Source organism: Pongo pygmaeus, chromosome 15 (assembly GCF_028885625.2).
Source record: "Pongo pygmaeus isolate AG05252 chromosome 15, NHGRI_mPonPyg2-v2.0_pri, whole genome shotgun sequence".
NCBI classification, from domain to species: domain Eukaryota; kingdom Metazoa; phylum Chordata; class Mammalia; order Primates; family Hominidae; genus Pongo; species Pongo pygmaeus.
The window spans coordinates 52,153,948-52,171,479 of NC_072388.2; the positions used below are offsets into that span (position 1 = coordinate 52,153,948).

General features: G+C 35.7%; 1 long non-coding RNA gene across 3 annotated transcripts in view; it reads left to right on the forward strand.

Annotated features, from left to right (window-relative positions):
* The window catches only part of LOC129012074 (uncharacterized), a 348,709-nt gene that overhangs the window by 255,006 nt on the left and 76,171 nt on the right, over window positions 1-17,532 (forward strand). Inside the window, exon 4 of one of the 3 annotated variants that reach the window (XR_008493559.2) lies at window positions 1,853-3,650. The exons of the other annotated variants lie outside the window; for them this stretch is intronic. This is a non-coding gene — a long non-coding RNA (uncharacterized LOC129012074). Of the gene's footprint in view, window positions 1-1,852; window positions 3,651-17,532 lie in introns of those variants that run through there. 3 annotated transcript variants of the gene reach the window in all.

Consider the following 17,532-nt stretch of genomic DNA (forward strand, 5'->3'; position numbering starts at 1 on the left):
CCATATTTTCCTTCCACACTGCCTAAGTAGAGGTTCTCTTTGAGGCCTCTACCCCCACAGCAGGCTTCTGTCTGGGCAGCCAGGCTTTCTAATATCTAGTTGGAGGCTACGAAGCCTCCTTCACTCTGGTACTCTGCATGCCTGTGGGCTTAACACCACATGAAGCCACCAAAGCTTATGGCTTGTGCCCTCCAGAGCAGTGGCCTGAACTATACCTGAGGCCCTTTGAGCCACAGCTGGAGCTGAGTGGCCAGGACAAGAGAAACAGCCTTCTGAAGTGGCTCAGGGCAGTGATGCCTCAGGTCTGGCCCATGAAGCCATTCAGTCCTCCTGGGCCTCTGGGCCTGTGATGGGAGGGGCTAACTTGAAGATACCATTGTCTTGGCTATCAGCACCTGGCTCTTTTTTTACTCATGCAAATCTCTCTAAAAAGTGGTTGCTCTCCAGCCTGCTTTGATTATTCCCCTGAAAAAGCTTTTTCTTTCTTTGCCACATAGCCAAGCTGCAAATTTTCCAAACTTTTATGCTCTGCTTCTCTTTTAATGATAAATTCCAACTTTAAGTTATTTATTCACTCTCACATTTGAGTGTAGGCTGTTAGAGGCAGCCAGGCTACATCCTGAATGCTTTGCTGCTTAGAAATTTCTTCTGTTGACAAAAAGAGTCGAACTCAGTAAAATATTTGAAGAGATTTATTCTAGGCCAAATATGAGTGGCCATGGCCCATGACACAACCCTCAGGAGGTCCTGAGAACATGTGGCCAATGTGGTCGGACACAGCTTGGTTTTATACATTTTAGAGAGGCATGAGACATCAATCAAATAAATTTAAGAAATACATTGGTTTGGTCCAGGAAGGTGGAACACTTCAAAGCAGGGGTGCTTCCAGGCTATGGGTAAATTTAAACATTTTCTGGTTGACAATTGGTTGAGTTTGTCTAAAGATCTAGGATTGATAGGAAGGGGATGTTCAGGTTAAGATAAAGGCTGTGGAGACCAAAGTTCTTTTGAAGTCTTATAGTGGCTGCCCTTAGAGACAATAGATGACAAATGTTTCCTGTTGAGTTCTTAGTTAATCTCTTTAGGATTGGGAGGATTTGTAAGGAAAAGATCTAGCTATGTTAATAGATATTTTTACATATGCAAATTTCCCCCCACAAAGAATAGCTTTGTAGGGCCATTTTAAAATATGGTAAAGAAACATGTTTTGGGGTAAAATATTTTGATTTTCTTCCTTGTCTCGTAATGTTATGCCAGAGTCAGGTTGGAAAGTAAATCATGATACACAGGGTTAAATAAAACCCATCTGATAAGAAATTATGATTTGTAGGGCATGACTCCCCAGACCCCTTAGATAGGAATTTGGGCAAGATAAAAAAATCAGAGTTTGGTCCTTACTTCCATCAGATATACTAAATCATCACTCTTAAGTTAAAATTTCCACAGAGCTCTAGGGCATGAACACAATGAAGCCAAGTTCTTTGCTAAGGCATAACACAGCTGACCTTTGCAGTTCCCAATAAGTTCCTTATTTCTGTCTGAGACCTCCTCAACTCAGGCTTCACTGTCCATATTACTATGAGCATTTTGGTCACAATTGTTTAACCAGTCTCTAAGAAGTTCCAAACTTTCCCTCATTTTCCTGTCTTCTTCTGAGCCCTCCAAGCTCTTTCAACCTCTGTCCATTACCCAGTCCCAACGTTGCTTCCACATTTTCAGGTATCTCTATAGCAATGTGCCCCTCCTTGGTACCAATTTTCTTTATTAGGCTGTTCTTGCATTGCTATATGGAAATACTTGATGCTGGGTAATTTATAAAGCAAAGAAATTTAATTGACTCATGGTTTTGTAGGCTCTCCGGGAAGCATGGTACTGACATTGGCTAAGCCTCTGGTGAGGACTCAGGAAGTTTTGATTCATAGCAGAAGGAAAAGTGGGAGCAGTCACATCACACAGCCAGAGCAGGAGCAAGGGTGAGAAGAGGTGCCACACATTTTCAAACAACCAGATCTTGCAAGAACTCACTATTGCAAGGACAGCACCAAGTCATGAAGGATCCACTTCCATGATCCAATCATCTCCCACCCGGCCCTACCTCCAACACTGGGGATTACATTTCAACATGAGATTTAGATGGGACACATATCTAAACGCTATCATTTACTAAACCAAAATAATGAAAAATTCTAGTGTGTAAGCAAATGAAAAAAAAAGCGTATACATATCACCAGAAATAGCCAGATTGAAGAATGGGCAGAGGAGCTCTAAGAGATAAGATGGAGCCCTGCATTCCCACTCTCCTAGAACGGCCTTCAAAACTGCATCAAGGTCCTCCAGCTTTCTCAAGACATTTTGGTTTGTCTTTGGTTAGCATTAGAATAAAGTGCAGCTGATGGTGCCAACGAAATTTGGTTGCCTTGCTCTGGGCATGAGCCTCATTTTATACAACGTACAAATACATAAATTTCTTTTCTTTTTCTTCTTTTGAGACAGTCTCACTCTGTCATCCATGCTGGACTGCAGTGGTGTGATCTCAGCTCACTGCGACTTCCACCTTCCGGGTTCAAGCAATTCTTGCGCCCTAGCCACCCCACCCCCCAAGTAACTGGGCATACAGGTGTGCACCACCACACCAGGCTAATTTTTGTATTTTTAGTAGAGATGGGGTTTCACCATGTTGGCCGGGTTGGTCTCAAACTCCTGACCTCAGGTGATCTGCCTGCCTTGGCCTCCCAAAGTGCTGGGATTACAGGCATGAGCCACCATATGCAGCCTAAATACATAAATTTCATACTTAGAGGAAGCTTTGCAGAATAATTCACAATAGTTTTCCTATAAATCATCAGCTCTGAAAATAATTCAAGTTATATTCAGGTTACAGATTTTACACATGAATTTTGGCTATTTTACTGCTGTGTACCATCAAGATTTTTTTGAAATTATTTGTTTGTGAATGGGTGTTAATTTTCATGGTTTATATATACTATTATGGAGAGAGAACTTCAGAATAATTACTTTCATTTTAGGTTACTACATGAATCCAGTGGTACATCAAATCAATTAGTATATGCTAATAAATGGCTTACCATTAAATCCTATATTGTTGAAATCACACATTAAATGAGTTTTTTTCTAAATCAGATCTCTAGAAAATGTAATTGACCCATCCAGATAAGCAACAAACTCCTACTAATTGAAAACCATAATTCATTTTAATATTAGCAATATTTCTATCGTAAAATATATCATTAAACATTCAGAAATAATTTCAATTTAAATTTTCTTTTTTAATCAAAGTAAATGGCTCAGCAAACTCAGTTTCTGAGTTTATTATTAATTTTGTATGTTTAAGGAATTTTATACTTATATACATTATAATATGATGTAGCCTTGTTATAAATTCTAATTTTGCTTATAAGTTATACATTTATTTTTTATCTCTCCCATAGGCAGTAATATGAATTGATGAGTTTTTGAAATTCATATAATTTTAAGAATCCTATAATTCAAATTTTTGACTTAGACTAGTCTGCCCCTTATTACAGTTTAATGAGGTTTTATTACATATTTCCTAATCAATCAATTACTATACGAAGAAAATTTTATGTAGACACAAGGAACAGAAATATGCCCTCAAAGAGGATGAAGCCAAAAATAGAAAAAAAAAAAAAAAGACATAAAGGTGGTCCCAGAAGGGAACTGATAAAAATGTGGTTTTTTTTGTGAATTTTGTGACATTTGTGGAATGTCAACTTTTTAAAATTTATAAGTTGTTGTGACTTCTTTTTCATTCTAAGTATATATTTATAGCAAATTTTATAACTGTAATTTTGTATTATTTCTATAAAGAAATCGCTTCCCTTACCCTCCAATTGTGTAAGCTTCAGGCCCTATACAACCTAGATTCGTTCCTGCCTATGATCATATATTTTATTCACTATGTTATTGAAAAAGCCTGAGGCACACTCCTGGAGACTCTCACCAGGTTGACACCAAGTTGAGTTGTTCAACCAGCTAAAAAGTAACTGTACTTGCACTCTAAGTGCACATCTCTTACACACCTTCATGGGTGCCACTTGTATATTATGAGAGATATAATGGTCTAATATCATTTGGTAATATAATTATGTGTTTTATGTTATCTTAATGAACAAAGTTGGCACGTGTATAGAAAATAAAAGTGATCTATTTCAGCATTCTTTGCAGGAATTATTCCATTCTTTTAACACTAACAAACCACACACTTATTTACCTATTACAGAATGTTGTAAAGGCATGATGTCTAGAGCGTTTATCAGTATTTAAGATGTGTAATCTATTTATTTAGAAAAAGAAAACATATAGCAAATTGCAAATCTAAAAAGCTGATACAAACACTATAATAGCTATGAAAATAACAATTTGTAATTTTTGTACATATCTTTGTAATACCTTTTTTTCCTTCTTTTTTTGGATGCTTACTCTTTGATGGTCTTTTTATATGAGAATAGTTTTGAAATGTCAGAGAGAATGTGAAGATAATTGTCCTATCTCTAGAATGGTTAATTAAAATTTGTTTTGGTAATGCCATGTGACTTTTTAGAATAGTTGTCAAATTTGGAAAAACTTCTATGAGTTTCTTTCATATGAAAGCTGTGAGATTTGAAAGAATTTTCCCCAGATTAACTTTTGGCTTTATATATTTCACATCTTGTTTTTCTTTCAGTCCCACATACTTGTGTGCTGGATGCTATAAGACACATGCGATCGAGGGGAATATGAAGTAGAAGGTCAAGAACTGATTATAGTTAAAATATCTTACTTATGCTAATTCTATAAAAACTTATGACCATGTAGACACATTGTTAGAGCCCCTCCGAGGGTCTTAGAAGGTGTCAGTGTAAGTGAGGGGCCCTGAAAGCTTAACTTTTATTCTCTTCATTGTAAAATCCACATTTAACAATAGAATTAAAATACAAAATTATCTCAAACTTCAGACTGAAATAGACAGATGAAATTTAACTTAATAAAAGTAAAATAAAGCAAGGTCAAAGTATGAATTTCACAAGCACGTGTTAAAGGGCACATGATGAATTAGGATTTTAGATGACTTCCATTTTATCATGAACCAACAGTATGATGCAAACGTAGAAATGGCTAGCACAATAATGGGCCACATTAATAGAAATAGTTTCCAGATCATGGGACCTAATAATTCCTCAAAAAGCTGTCTTGGTCAGATCACAGCTGCAATAATATGTCCAATTTCGACTCCATAATTTAGGAGGCATTGTGACCAATTAGATTGTATCCAGAATAGGCCATTTAAACTGGCAAAAACGTACCAATCCTTCTCAAACCCTTTAAATAAACTGAGCAGGGAACACTTCCTAGCTCATTTTGTGAGACCATCATTATCCTAATACCAAAGCCAGACAAGGACACTACAAAAAAAGAAAACTATAGGCTGAAATATCTCATGAACATAGATTAGAAAATCCTCAATAAAATAGTAAACTGAATTCAACAGCACATTAAAAGGATCAAGCACCATGATCAAGTAAGATTTATTCCTGGAATGCAAGGATGATTCAATATATGTAAATCAATAAATGTGATATACTACATTTAACACAATGAAAGATAAAAACCATACAATCATCTCAATAGTTGCAAAAAAACCCCAACACTTGACTATATTCAATATCCCTTAATGATAAAAGCTCTCAACAAATTAGGTATAGAAGAAACATACTTCAACATAATAAAGGCCACATATGACAAGCCCACAACTAACATCATACTCAACAGGTGGGAAGCTAAAAGCTTTTCTTTGAAGATGAAGAACAAGGCAAGAATGACCACTTTTGCCATTTTTATTTAACATAGTACTGGAAGTTCTAGCCAGAGCAATTAGGCAAGAAGAAATAAAAGAAATATAAGAATAAAATCCAAATCAGAAAGGAAGAAGTAAAGTTGTCTCTGTTTGGAGAAGACATAATTTTGTATATAGGAAACCCTAAAGACTCCACCAAAAAATGGTTAGAGCCAATAAACAAATTCAGTAAAGTTGCAGTATACAAAATAAACACACAAAAATTAGTTGTATTTCTATACACTAACAGACTATCTGAAAAAGAAATGTGAAAAACAATTCAATTTACAATAGCAGCAAAAAATAAAATACTTACGAGTTTATTTAGCCAAAGAGGTGAAAAACTTATATACACTGAAATTTATAAAGTATTGATGAAATATACTGAATAAGACACATATAAGTGGAAAGATATCCTGTGTTCATGGATTGGAAGAATTAAAATTGTTAAAATATCCATACTACCCAAAGTGACCTACAAATTTAATGCAACCTTTATCAAAATTCCAATGACATTTTTCACAGAAATAGAAAAAAATTCCGAAATTTGTATAGAACCACGGAAGACCCTAGATAGTCAAAGCAATCTTGAAAAAGAAGAACAAACCTGGAAGCATTACATTACTTGACTTCAAAATATACAACAAAGCTAATATAGCCAAACCAATATGGTACTGGCATTAAAAACAGACATATAGAGCAATGAAACAGAGTAGAGAGCCCAGAAGTAAACTCACACATATACAGTCAAGTAATCTTTGACAAAGATGCCAAGAACACACAATGGGGAAAAGATACTCTCTTCAATAAATGGTGTTGGGAAAACTAGATATACACATGTAAAAGAATGAAACTGCATTTTCTCTTACACCATAAACAAAAATCAACTCGAAGAGGTTTAAAGACCTAAATGTAAGACCCAGAAAAAAACATAGAAGAAGAGCTCCTTGATGTTTGTCTTGATAATGATTTTATGAATATGACTCTAAAAGGACGGGCAACAAAAGCAAAAATAAGCAAGTGAGACCACATAAAACTAAAATTTTTCTGCACAGCAAGGGAAACAATTGACAAAATGAAAAGGCAACCCATGGAATGGGAAAAACATTTGCTAAATTACATATTTGATAGTGGGCTAATATCCAAAATAAGGATATTCCAATATAAGGAACTCATGTAACTCAATACTAAAAATACAAATAATCCTGCTTTACAATAGACAAAGGACCTGAATAGACATTTTCTCAAAGAAGACATACAAGATATTCCATGAGATATTGCCTCATACCTATTAAGATGGCTATTACCAAAAAACTAAATGATAAGTTTTGGTGAAGTTGTGGAGCAAAGGGAACCTTTATACACTGTTGGTAGGATTGTATACTGGTATAGCCATTATGGAAAGCAGTATGGAGGTTTCTCAAAGAACTAAAAATAGAACTACCATATGATCTGGTTATCCCATTTCTGGATATATATCCAAAGGAAATGAATTCAGTATCTCCAATAGATATGTTCATTGCAGCATTATTCACAATAGCCACAATATGAAAACAACCTAAGTATTGGTAATTAATGCATGGATGAATTAAAAAATATGGTATATATAGATATATACAATGGAATATTATTCAGCCTTTGAAAATAAGGAAATCTTACAATTTGCAGCAGCATGGATGAACCTAGAGGACATTATGCTAAGTGAATTAAACCAGACACAGAAAGGCAAATACTGCATTATCCCAATTATACGTGGAATCTAAAGAAGTTGGACTCATAGAAACCAAAAAGTAGAAAGGTGGTTTCCAGGGGATAAGTGATGAGGAAAATGGGAGGATTTTGGTCAAAGGATATACATTTTCAGTTATAAGTCAAATAAGTTCTGAAGATCAAATGTACAGCATGATAACTAGAGTTAATAATATTGTATTGTATGCCTGGAATTTGCTAAAGGAGTAGATCTTAAGTGTTTTCATCGCACACACACACACACACACACACACATACACACACAAACACCCCCACAGTAATAATATGAGGTGGTGGATATGTTAATTAGCTTGATTATGGTAATTATGTATATATGTATACATACATCAAAACATCACATTGATATATGCAATATTTATTTATTTTATTTATTTTGAGATGGAGTCTCATTCTGTTGCCCAGGCTGGAGTGCAGTGGCGCGATCTTGGCTCACTGCAACCTCCACCTCCTAGGTTGAAGTGATTTTCCTTCCTCAGCCTCTCAAGCAGCTGGGATTACAGGTGCCCACCACCATGCACAACTAATTTTTTTTTTGAGATTAGTCTCCAGCACTTTCTTCCAGGCTGCAGTGCAGTGGCATGATGTCGGGTCACTGCAACCTCTGCCTCCTGGGTTCAAGCCATTCTCCTGCCTCAGCCTCCCAAGTATCTGGGCCTACAGGCCACCATGCCCAGCTGATTTATATATAAATATATATATATATTTAGTAGAGATGGGGTTTCACCATGTTGGCCAGGCTGGTCTCTAACTCCTGACCTCAAGTGATCCACCTGCCTCAGACTCCTAAAGTGCTAGGATTACAGGCATGAGCCACCATGCCTGGCTGATATATGTAATTTTTAAATACATGAAATTTTTATTTTCCAAGTAGACCTTATTATAGCTGGAGAAAAAATATAAGCTTAGAGAATAATGAGTGAGGGAACTGGTAAAGACAGTTGGAATTCATGGCACCAAATGAGTAGTTAATGAACGTGAGAATGTTAGATGAATACTTAAGGGAACACAATTCTATCTTCAAATACCTGAATGCTGTTTTACCAAAGAGAATTTTATAGAAAAGTTGTTCTAAATTGCCCACCAGTGGGCAGATAATATCAATTAGTATTTTATTTCAATCTGACAAGTAGTTTTCTGATATTACGGTTGCTTGCAATGGACTTGACCATCCCTTGAATATTTGAGGGAGTTGAAGTATTAAACGTTGTGACCAGATATTGGTATCACAAAGAAGGGCTTTGTGTAACAGCAACAACATTTATTTAACACTTACTCCTAGCCAGTTACTGTTATAAATACTTGCAAAGGGTAAAGAGCAGAAAGAGATGGCCCTCTTGGCTTCTCTTTCTAATATTTGGTAGTTCTGAGGAAGTGATTTTAAAAAAACATTGCTTTGGCCGACACATGAAGAAACAGCCATTTTTTTTTTCTGCTGGTAATTTCATTGTCATGCTTATTATATGAGCATTTCTGATTGAAATGACCCATCTTAGTACTTTAAAAATGTTGTAAATTCAAGGTCTGTGTTTACAGATGAGAGAGTTAGAGTTCCTGTTATTTTTTACATCATCAATCCTAGTTTATTTTTGTGTAATGCATGACGGTAATAGTGTAGACTGAAGCTGGACTCCCTGGTTCTCAACTCCATCACTTAAGCTGTATGTCTTTCTGTGCCTCACTTTTTAAAACTGTACAATGGGAATACAGTAATAATAGGACTACTCCATATGACTGTTTTGAAGATTGAGTGACTTATTCTATGTAAATCACTTGGAATGTTGTTGGGCATTAAAATGGTGTTGTTTCCAATGGCTGTCAATATGTCACTTGTTTTTATTTTTCCATTTATTCATTCATTCAACACATATTTGTATTGAGTGCCTAACGTGGACCAACACTGTGCTAAGGGCTGAGGATTTATTTGTGAACATTGAAGATGTGGTCGCTAACTTCACGAAGTTTATAATCCAGTGGGTTTTTATGCAGCCAATGTCAAAACTAGGGAAAAATAATTGTTAGTATCTCAGTTAGCAACTTATGTCCCAATAATGCTTATTAAGGATAATGACTAGCACTACTAAAAACTTCAACCTCTGTGGTCCCTAATTTTACTAAGGTTGTGTGTGTGTGTGTGTGTGTGTGTATGTATGTGTGTGTGTCTTTCTTTAAGAAAGTTTTCAACCATGGAACTGATTAAAAGACAGTAGAAATGAAGCATGACTACCCAATCTCTGTGATGAAGATGATGATGATTTTACTGGTAGATGAAAATTGGCTGGAAACGTGAGGACAGAGAGGAATGGATTCTGTAACTTTCTCCCTGTTGATGAGGTTCTACCAGAGGATGCTACTAATTGTAAACAATCCAAGTGAACCACTGTGATCTATCAACAGTGAAAGATATGTGAGTAATAATAAGAACATTGGGTTTTATAGCTCCTTGGTTAACCAAAGTCTTTAGTGAGCTCTCCAAGGGCAATCTCCCTTTTGGTAGAGACTGAATCCTTTTCCTAACTTTAAGCACCACTGAGTCTTTAAACTATTACTGGCAAGTTAAGGGATTTTGAGGTCTTCTCAAAAAATGTTACATGCTGTTAATTGATCTGTCCTCTGTTAACACTTTAAATAGAATAAATAAACTTATGTTCTTGGGATTTGAGCTTGGAATTTTTTTGACTTGTGTAAATGTTAAAGCAGTTACTCAGATCTTAGAGCCATTTCCTTTGTATTCTGAGTTCCAATTGGAAGCTTAGCTTCTAACATGCCTTGGCAAGTCTTTCTTCTCTACAATTAACACGTTCAGTTTAACACCAGTTAATCAAATGTCATATTACTTTTTATGCTATTAAGTTTGTTTTCCTACGTGCTATGCCCATGTGTGTTTAACATTAAATTTGAATTAAAGTGTTATTTCTGAAAGAATTTTTTCCTCTTCTTTCCCCATTTCTTAAGCGAGACCATGATTTTGTGGCAAAACTACTATAACAAACCTGTGATTTTCATTAAAAATTTTAGTGACATTCTTTTCTAATTATAAGTACAGAGTGGGCGAGTCCAAGAATTTGTGTACCAATTAAAAAATGTCAGCTACACCCTTGTTTTTATCGGTTTGCTCAAGCCAGTTGGATTATTTGAGATCTTGAAAGAAACACATTTTCTTTTCATTAGTAACAGTGCATCAGACTTGTTAAGTGCAATCAAGCAAGCGTGCCTAATCCAGACCCCAATTCCAGAGCACAAATGAACATATGAAGGATTTTTCATTAAAAGAATTACCATTGTAAAATATACATAATGTAAAATTCACCATCTTAATCATTTTAAGGTGTACAGTTCAGTGGCATTAAGTACATTCACACTGTTGTGCAACCATCACCACATCCACCTCCAGAACTTTTTCATATTTTTTAACTGAAACTTTGTACCCCTTAAACAATAACTCCTCATTCCCCCATCTCCCTACAGCCCCTGACAATCAGTATTCTACTTTCTGTCTCTATAAATATAACTCCTCTAGGTACTTCATATAAGTGGAATCATACAGTATTTGTCCTTTGGTGTCTGGCTTATTTCACTTAGCTTAGTGCCTTTAAAGGTAATCCAGTAACATAGGTCAGAATTTCTTTCCTTTTTATAATAATATTATTTTTATAATAATATTCTGTTGTATGTATATACCACATTTTATCTATTCATCTGTCGATGGACACTTGGCTTGCTTCCACCTTTTGGCTATTGTGAATAATGCTGTTATAAACATGGGTGTACAAATATCTGTTCCAGTCCCTGCTTTCAGTTCTTTTGGGTATTCACCCAGAGGAGAATTGCAGGATCATATGGTAATTCTATTTTTTAATTTTTGAGGCACCACCATACCGTTTTCTGTAGTGACTACACCATTTTTTAACATTCTGAATAGCGGTGCAGAAGAGTTTCCATTTCCTCACATCCTCACAGACGCTTGTTATTTTCTGTTTGTTTTTTTTCTCATGATAGACCTCCTAATGAGAGTTTACTAAGGTTTTTTTCCTAAATTACTGGTATGTTATTGTAGCTTCTTATATGCAGATACAAAAGATATAAAATTAAATGTTTTCATTGGATATATGCAAAAACATAGAATTTCTTAATTATGTTCCTGTTTAAATAATACATCTTCAGTATAATATAATAGTAGACACAATGAATAAAAATATCTAACAAGTGGAGGAAAAGATTAAGAAAAGAGGAACAGTGGAAGACCTCCAAATTGAACTAGAAAACTCTTCCCAAGTGATACTTGACATGTACCAATTAATGGTTGGGGTGTTTGGGTGCTTTTGAAAACATCTAAAACATGTTATGATGATGAAATTTTATAATTTATATTAATAAAAAGGTGACAACATGCTTAACAACACTCTTTTTTAAACATCCAAATGTACACAGCAATGTCTGTTTTTTATGTGCTCTAGTTAAAACTCCACAGCCTTGGTTTTACAAACATATTCAGTATATGACAACACATTCCTATGTTTACACTCCTTTTTCCCTCAGGCTTTTCACTGTTTTCAAGGTTCATTACCCTGACCTGAACTCCCAAGTTTTGCCCTGGTAGAAAGTGGATTACTTCATTAGCGATCCAGAAGTGCCAGGTGAAAATCTATCTAACATCTACCTCTCTGGAACAAATATGCCCAGTTACTGGTAATATAACATGTGGTATCGTTTTTCCCTTATTTGGAACATACAGAACTAAATTAATAACAGTTCTTACAAGACCCTGGGGGTTTGTGTAAAAGAATTTTGATCTCCTTAGGAAGGGCTCGTCAGTGCTCTCAGGAGAGATGCACTTGACTTTTGACCTCTTTTCAAAGGCACCTGTGTGAGCTTTTAAAATCCACTACCACCAATTATCCACTTTCAACCTGAAGTGTTTAAACCTAGGACCACATTAACTGAGCTTAGCACATAGCCATGTCATTGTAGACTTCCTGATGTGAGGAGATGTCTTGACATAGTTAAAAGGGAGTTTAGGGATGGGGCATGAGATTAATCAGGTCCTCCTACTGACAGCTTCAAACAAAGAAGCCTTTTAGCCACCTGGTTTGTGTCTCTCACACCTGCATTCAGATTGCTGGGACAAAGCTTTGTACCACTGCCTTGATCCCATCCTTTCCAGGTACTTGTTTGTAGCTGCACTGCATCACTTAATGACTCTTTAGAAAAGGCAGCATAGGAGATGCAAATCAACAGCTTCCTCTTTCGGGGAAGGCAGTGCTGCTAGAATTGCAGCCATTTAGAAAATCAGTTCATAATGGACTTACGAAGTCCTGTGTGTACTTTCTTCAAGACTTTTGGAAAGAAGGCTCCAGCTCACAGTATACATATATACATAATTCTTTCTTCTGCTATCATTTTCTTGGAAATTTAAACCAGGGTGAATATACATTTCTTTCTTCTTGCTTCATATTGTTGTTAGTTGGTTTCTTCGGCAGTAAATGTGGCTTTAATTTTAGTCTCTGAACTTATTAAATTTAACATTTTATTTTTTACTTTTGGCGTGGAAGACTCAAGCACTGTAGTACTAAGTTATTCCAACATTCAGGAGGCCAGAGAAATTTTGTGAAAGTGAGACTCCAGTTGTCTAGCACAGCCCTTTAGCCTTCACATGCTACAGAGTTTCAGCAACAGCCAGTGACTGCATTGTTCCCTGTAAGCAAGTAATGCAGAAATATTAGAGGCCTAGTTGAATTCATGTTCTATGCCTGGTTTATATCACTGATGTTGTAAGATCTGGCCATGGACTAAAAAAAAAAAATTCCAAATGTTTTCTGGTTCTAGTTTTTGATATTTTTTTTTCATATGAAAAGTAATACCATACAGAATTTCTTGATCGCACAATGATGCACAGTTCCAGGGCCATGCTACTAATTTATCCCAGTTTAGCCTTAGCAGAATTATCCAATGGCTGTTTCAAATACATTCATCCAAGCCATTTGATTGTAAGGTTCAAGAGTTGTTCTGCTGAATAAAGAATGGAGTATGTGCTCTAATATGTGTTTGGCAGGTAAGGCAACCTGTTAGTCTCCTATGGAGAACTGAATCTGTTTAAATTTCCGCTCCCAATTGTTTTAATGACTGTGTTTCCGCAGTAGCTATCTGGTGCTATGTCAATGGGTAACTGTGGTATTTATAACAATGACAACAGCAATAGCTGCAATAACAACAAAGAATATGTGCCAGGTACTATACAAAGAGTTTTATGTATTTTAGCTCATGTACTTCTCCAAGAAATGAGAAAAAATTTTCTTCTAAAATACTATACCCAGTTTAATAATAAGGGAGCAGCTCATAGGAGAAAGTAATTTGCCCAAAGTCATATGCTTCTTAAGTGGGAGATCCACAATTTGAACCCTGGCACTTTGATTCTCGAACCCATGATCTTAATAAAAGTACTATAAATAGAGTCCAACATGTGTGACAATTTTTGACAATGAGAGCAAACCTACTGACATTTTACATTTAAGAAATTTGCACAGCAGAAGTTAAGTACTTGGGTTGATCAAGGGACAAAACAACAACAACAACAACAACAGCAGTTTCCCGGAACCAAAGGGAAACTGCTAGAGATGTGGGTACAAGAGGAGTGAAGTATCATTACCTTCTATTCTTGATTTTAAGGAAATTATATGAAGTGAGAAAAAAAGGGATGTGGTATCCCCCTCCCACCCTACATATACTCTTGATAATGAAAAGTTTCTTTCTAATACCATGTACTTGAATTAATGCAAGTGAAATGTTTATTTCCCTTCTATTAATTTTGGAAACATTGTTTTTTTTGTAACTTTTTATGGGAGCATAGGTGAGATTATCACAAAGGTTTTCAGAGTGATGTTTGCAGATTGATGGTCTTTGTTTATAATGTAGTTTTACCTTGGTGATCTATCTTGTCTTTGCAAATAATGTCTCCTATGTAGCAATTGTGAGGAGGTGTCTTGTCTTTGTAGATGAGAATGATTTTAGTAATTGTGAGGTGACTGCCCTGTATATGGAAGCCTGTTGAGAAAGAAATGGGTTTGGTGCATGCGTGTGAATGTCAATCTGTTTTCAGTCTTCAGGGCTGAGCTTGGCTCTTTCTACTTCTGTTTCACAAGGAAAGCAGTGGGAAAGGAACGCAGTAACAAGCAGGTACCTGTGGCACTCCCCCAAGCCCTCCCAGTCATTTAGCAGATGTGCCTTGTGACACACTCTTCGTGGTGAAGTTTTTGTATAGAAATACATGAGTATCAAATGGCTGCCATAGAGGTTCCCAAGACGGGGCACACACCAACTCAGAATAAAAAAGAACCAAAATAATGCTCAAGGAAGACGGAGGAGCCGGGAGTCAATCACTATGTCAGTAAGGGGTGGACTGAAATTGCCCTCCAATTTGTTTTCCCCACCCCTCCATTGCCTGCCACCCCCACCCCCATCAGATTAATACACCACCAGGAAAGGATTTTAGAAACCAGAGCTGGAAAGACCACCCCCTAGGTCAAGTCCTCCATTCCTCAGTCAAACCTGGATCAGCCTCCCAACACTCTGTGCCCTTTCTAGTTGTTGCTCAACTTGAAGTGTCTCAAGCGTAGATTTTCCTTTCTTACCTTTATCCCATTACTTCTAGTTACAACCCCTTTTGTTATGCCAACTAATTCCCCTCTGCCTTTTGTAGACAATTATACCGTCTTTAGTCTTTCCTTGAATTTCACTCTTTTATTTTTCCTCTCCTCATAAGTCAACCTTCTGGCCATTCAGTAATTCCTTTTGACTTGCTCTGAACTCTACACACAGTGCATCTCTCTCACTGTGAGGTCCTCAAAGCCTGAATGGACTCTACTGAGTGTGGTTTCACCCTAGACTGGATAAGGAAGCCAGTAATACCTCTCTTTCTTAATATGGGCTACTTTTGCCAGAGCGTTTCAAAAGCACTATGTAAGTTTACTTTGGCTATGAGATTGCCATGGAGAGAATTCTTATTTAATTACTTATAAACTTTCACCTGTGCCTGGGAACATACTACCCTCTAAATTAGCACTGTTCAATAGAAATTAAATGTGAGTGACACATGTTCTTCTAAGTTTTCTAGTAGCCACATTAAAAAAGTAAAAAGACACACATAAAGTAATGTTAATAATATTTAATATATCCAAATTTTCAGTTCAACATGTAATCAATATTAAACATTATTAATGGTGTAGTTAAATTCTTTTTTTCTATGAAATCTTGAAAATCTGGTGTGTTTTATACTTATAGTACATCTCAGTTCAGACACTGTATATTAATCAGAAATACAGTACTTGATCTGTATTTGGATTTCATAAATTTTAATGCTGAAGTAGATTTACAGGCCAAGTTGTTCAGAACATATTTAAAAGTTCTCCAGTAAATTGGAGTGTTTGTTTTTAAATTTAAATTTTAACTAACTGAAGTGAAATTAAGTTAAAATTCAGTTCCTGAGTTGTACTAGCCACATTTTAAGGGTTCAGAGGTGGCTAGTCGCTACCGTTTTGTACAGTGCAACTCTAAATCTATAATAATTCTAAGTGCTTCCGTCCCACATATGATTTAGCTTCTATTTCCCCCAAATGAATCTTACCTTTTGGATTCTTGATCATATAAACTTTTCTTGTGTGTGTAGGGGGTTCATTATTTTTATTTTCACCTTTGAATTTTGATGAGGCGTCCATTTTGTTGAAGGTTTTGTAATACAAGTTCTTAGATGTTAAGATGCTACAGTGGTATGGTTTTTACCATACATACATCATCATGAAAATTCATACATTATCATGAAAAAAATCTTAGAAATCAGAAACAAAAAAGACCTATAAGATGTGTAGGCTTGAAAATAGTTGCTATGTCATGGCTTTATACTGAAATATAAATGTTCTTTTTTAACTTTTCCATAGAAATGCCAATGAAGCTTAAAGAATAAGTATATACCCAACACCAATTCATGATAAAACACTTAGCAAACTAGGAATAGAAGGGAACTTCCCTAAACCTGATAAAGAGCATCTACAAAAAGCCCACAGTTAACATCATACTTAATTCTGAAAGGTTGCATGCTTTCACCCCTAATATCAGGAATGTGACAAGGATATCTGCTCTTGTCATTTCTATTCAATAGTACTGGAAGATCTAGCAAAGATGATTTAAAAAGGAAATACATAAAAGGCATTTAAATTGAAAAGGGAGAAGTAAGATGATCTTTATTTGCAGAGAACATGTTCTTATGTAAAGAGCATCCTAAGGAATTAAAAAGCACAATGTAATGAAACTAATTAAAAAAAACTCAAAAGGCTGCAAGGTACAAGATTACTATTTTAAAATCAATTATATTTCAGTACACTAGCAATAAACATTCTGAAAATGATATTAGAAAAAAATTTCATTTATAATATCAGCAAAAAGAATAAAATACTTAGGTAGAAATTTAATAAAAGAAGTGCAAAACTTGTATTCTAATAACTACAAAACATTGTTGAAAGAAATCAAATATCTAAATAAATGGAAAGACATCCTATATTCATGGATTGAAATATTTAACATTAATATTGTGTAAGGACAGCTCAGAAGGGTCACAGCCAACATTTATATAACAAAAGATGGATTAAAAAGAGAAAAGCATAACTAATTTACTTACTAAAATTTTACATGACACAGGGGGCTTCAGATATGAAGAGTCAAAGACACAGGGAAAACTACTTTTATGCTTAGGTTTGATAATGAATGGACAGCCATGTAGAAATGTGATTGGACAAAAGAGTATATCTAATGGCAATAGACTGAGGGGAAACTCAGCAAGACCTGTCTGTTCAAATCCCTCATGGTTGCTCTGTGTAGTATTCCTTACTCCTGGGTATGGGACAGGACTCCTGTGAAATGAG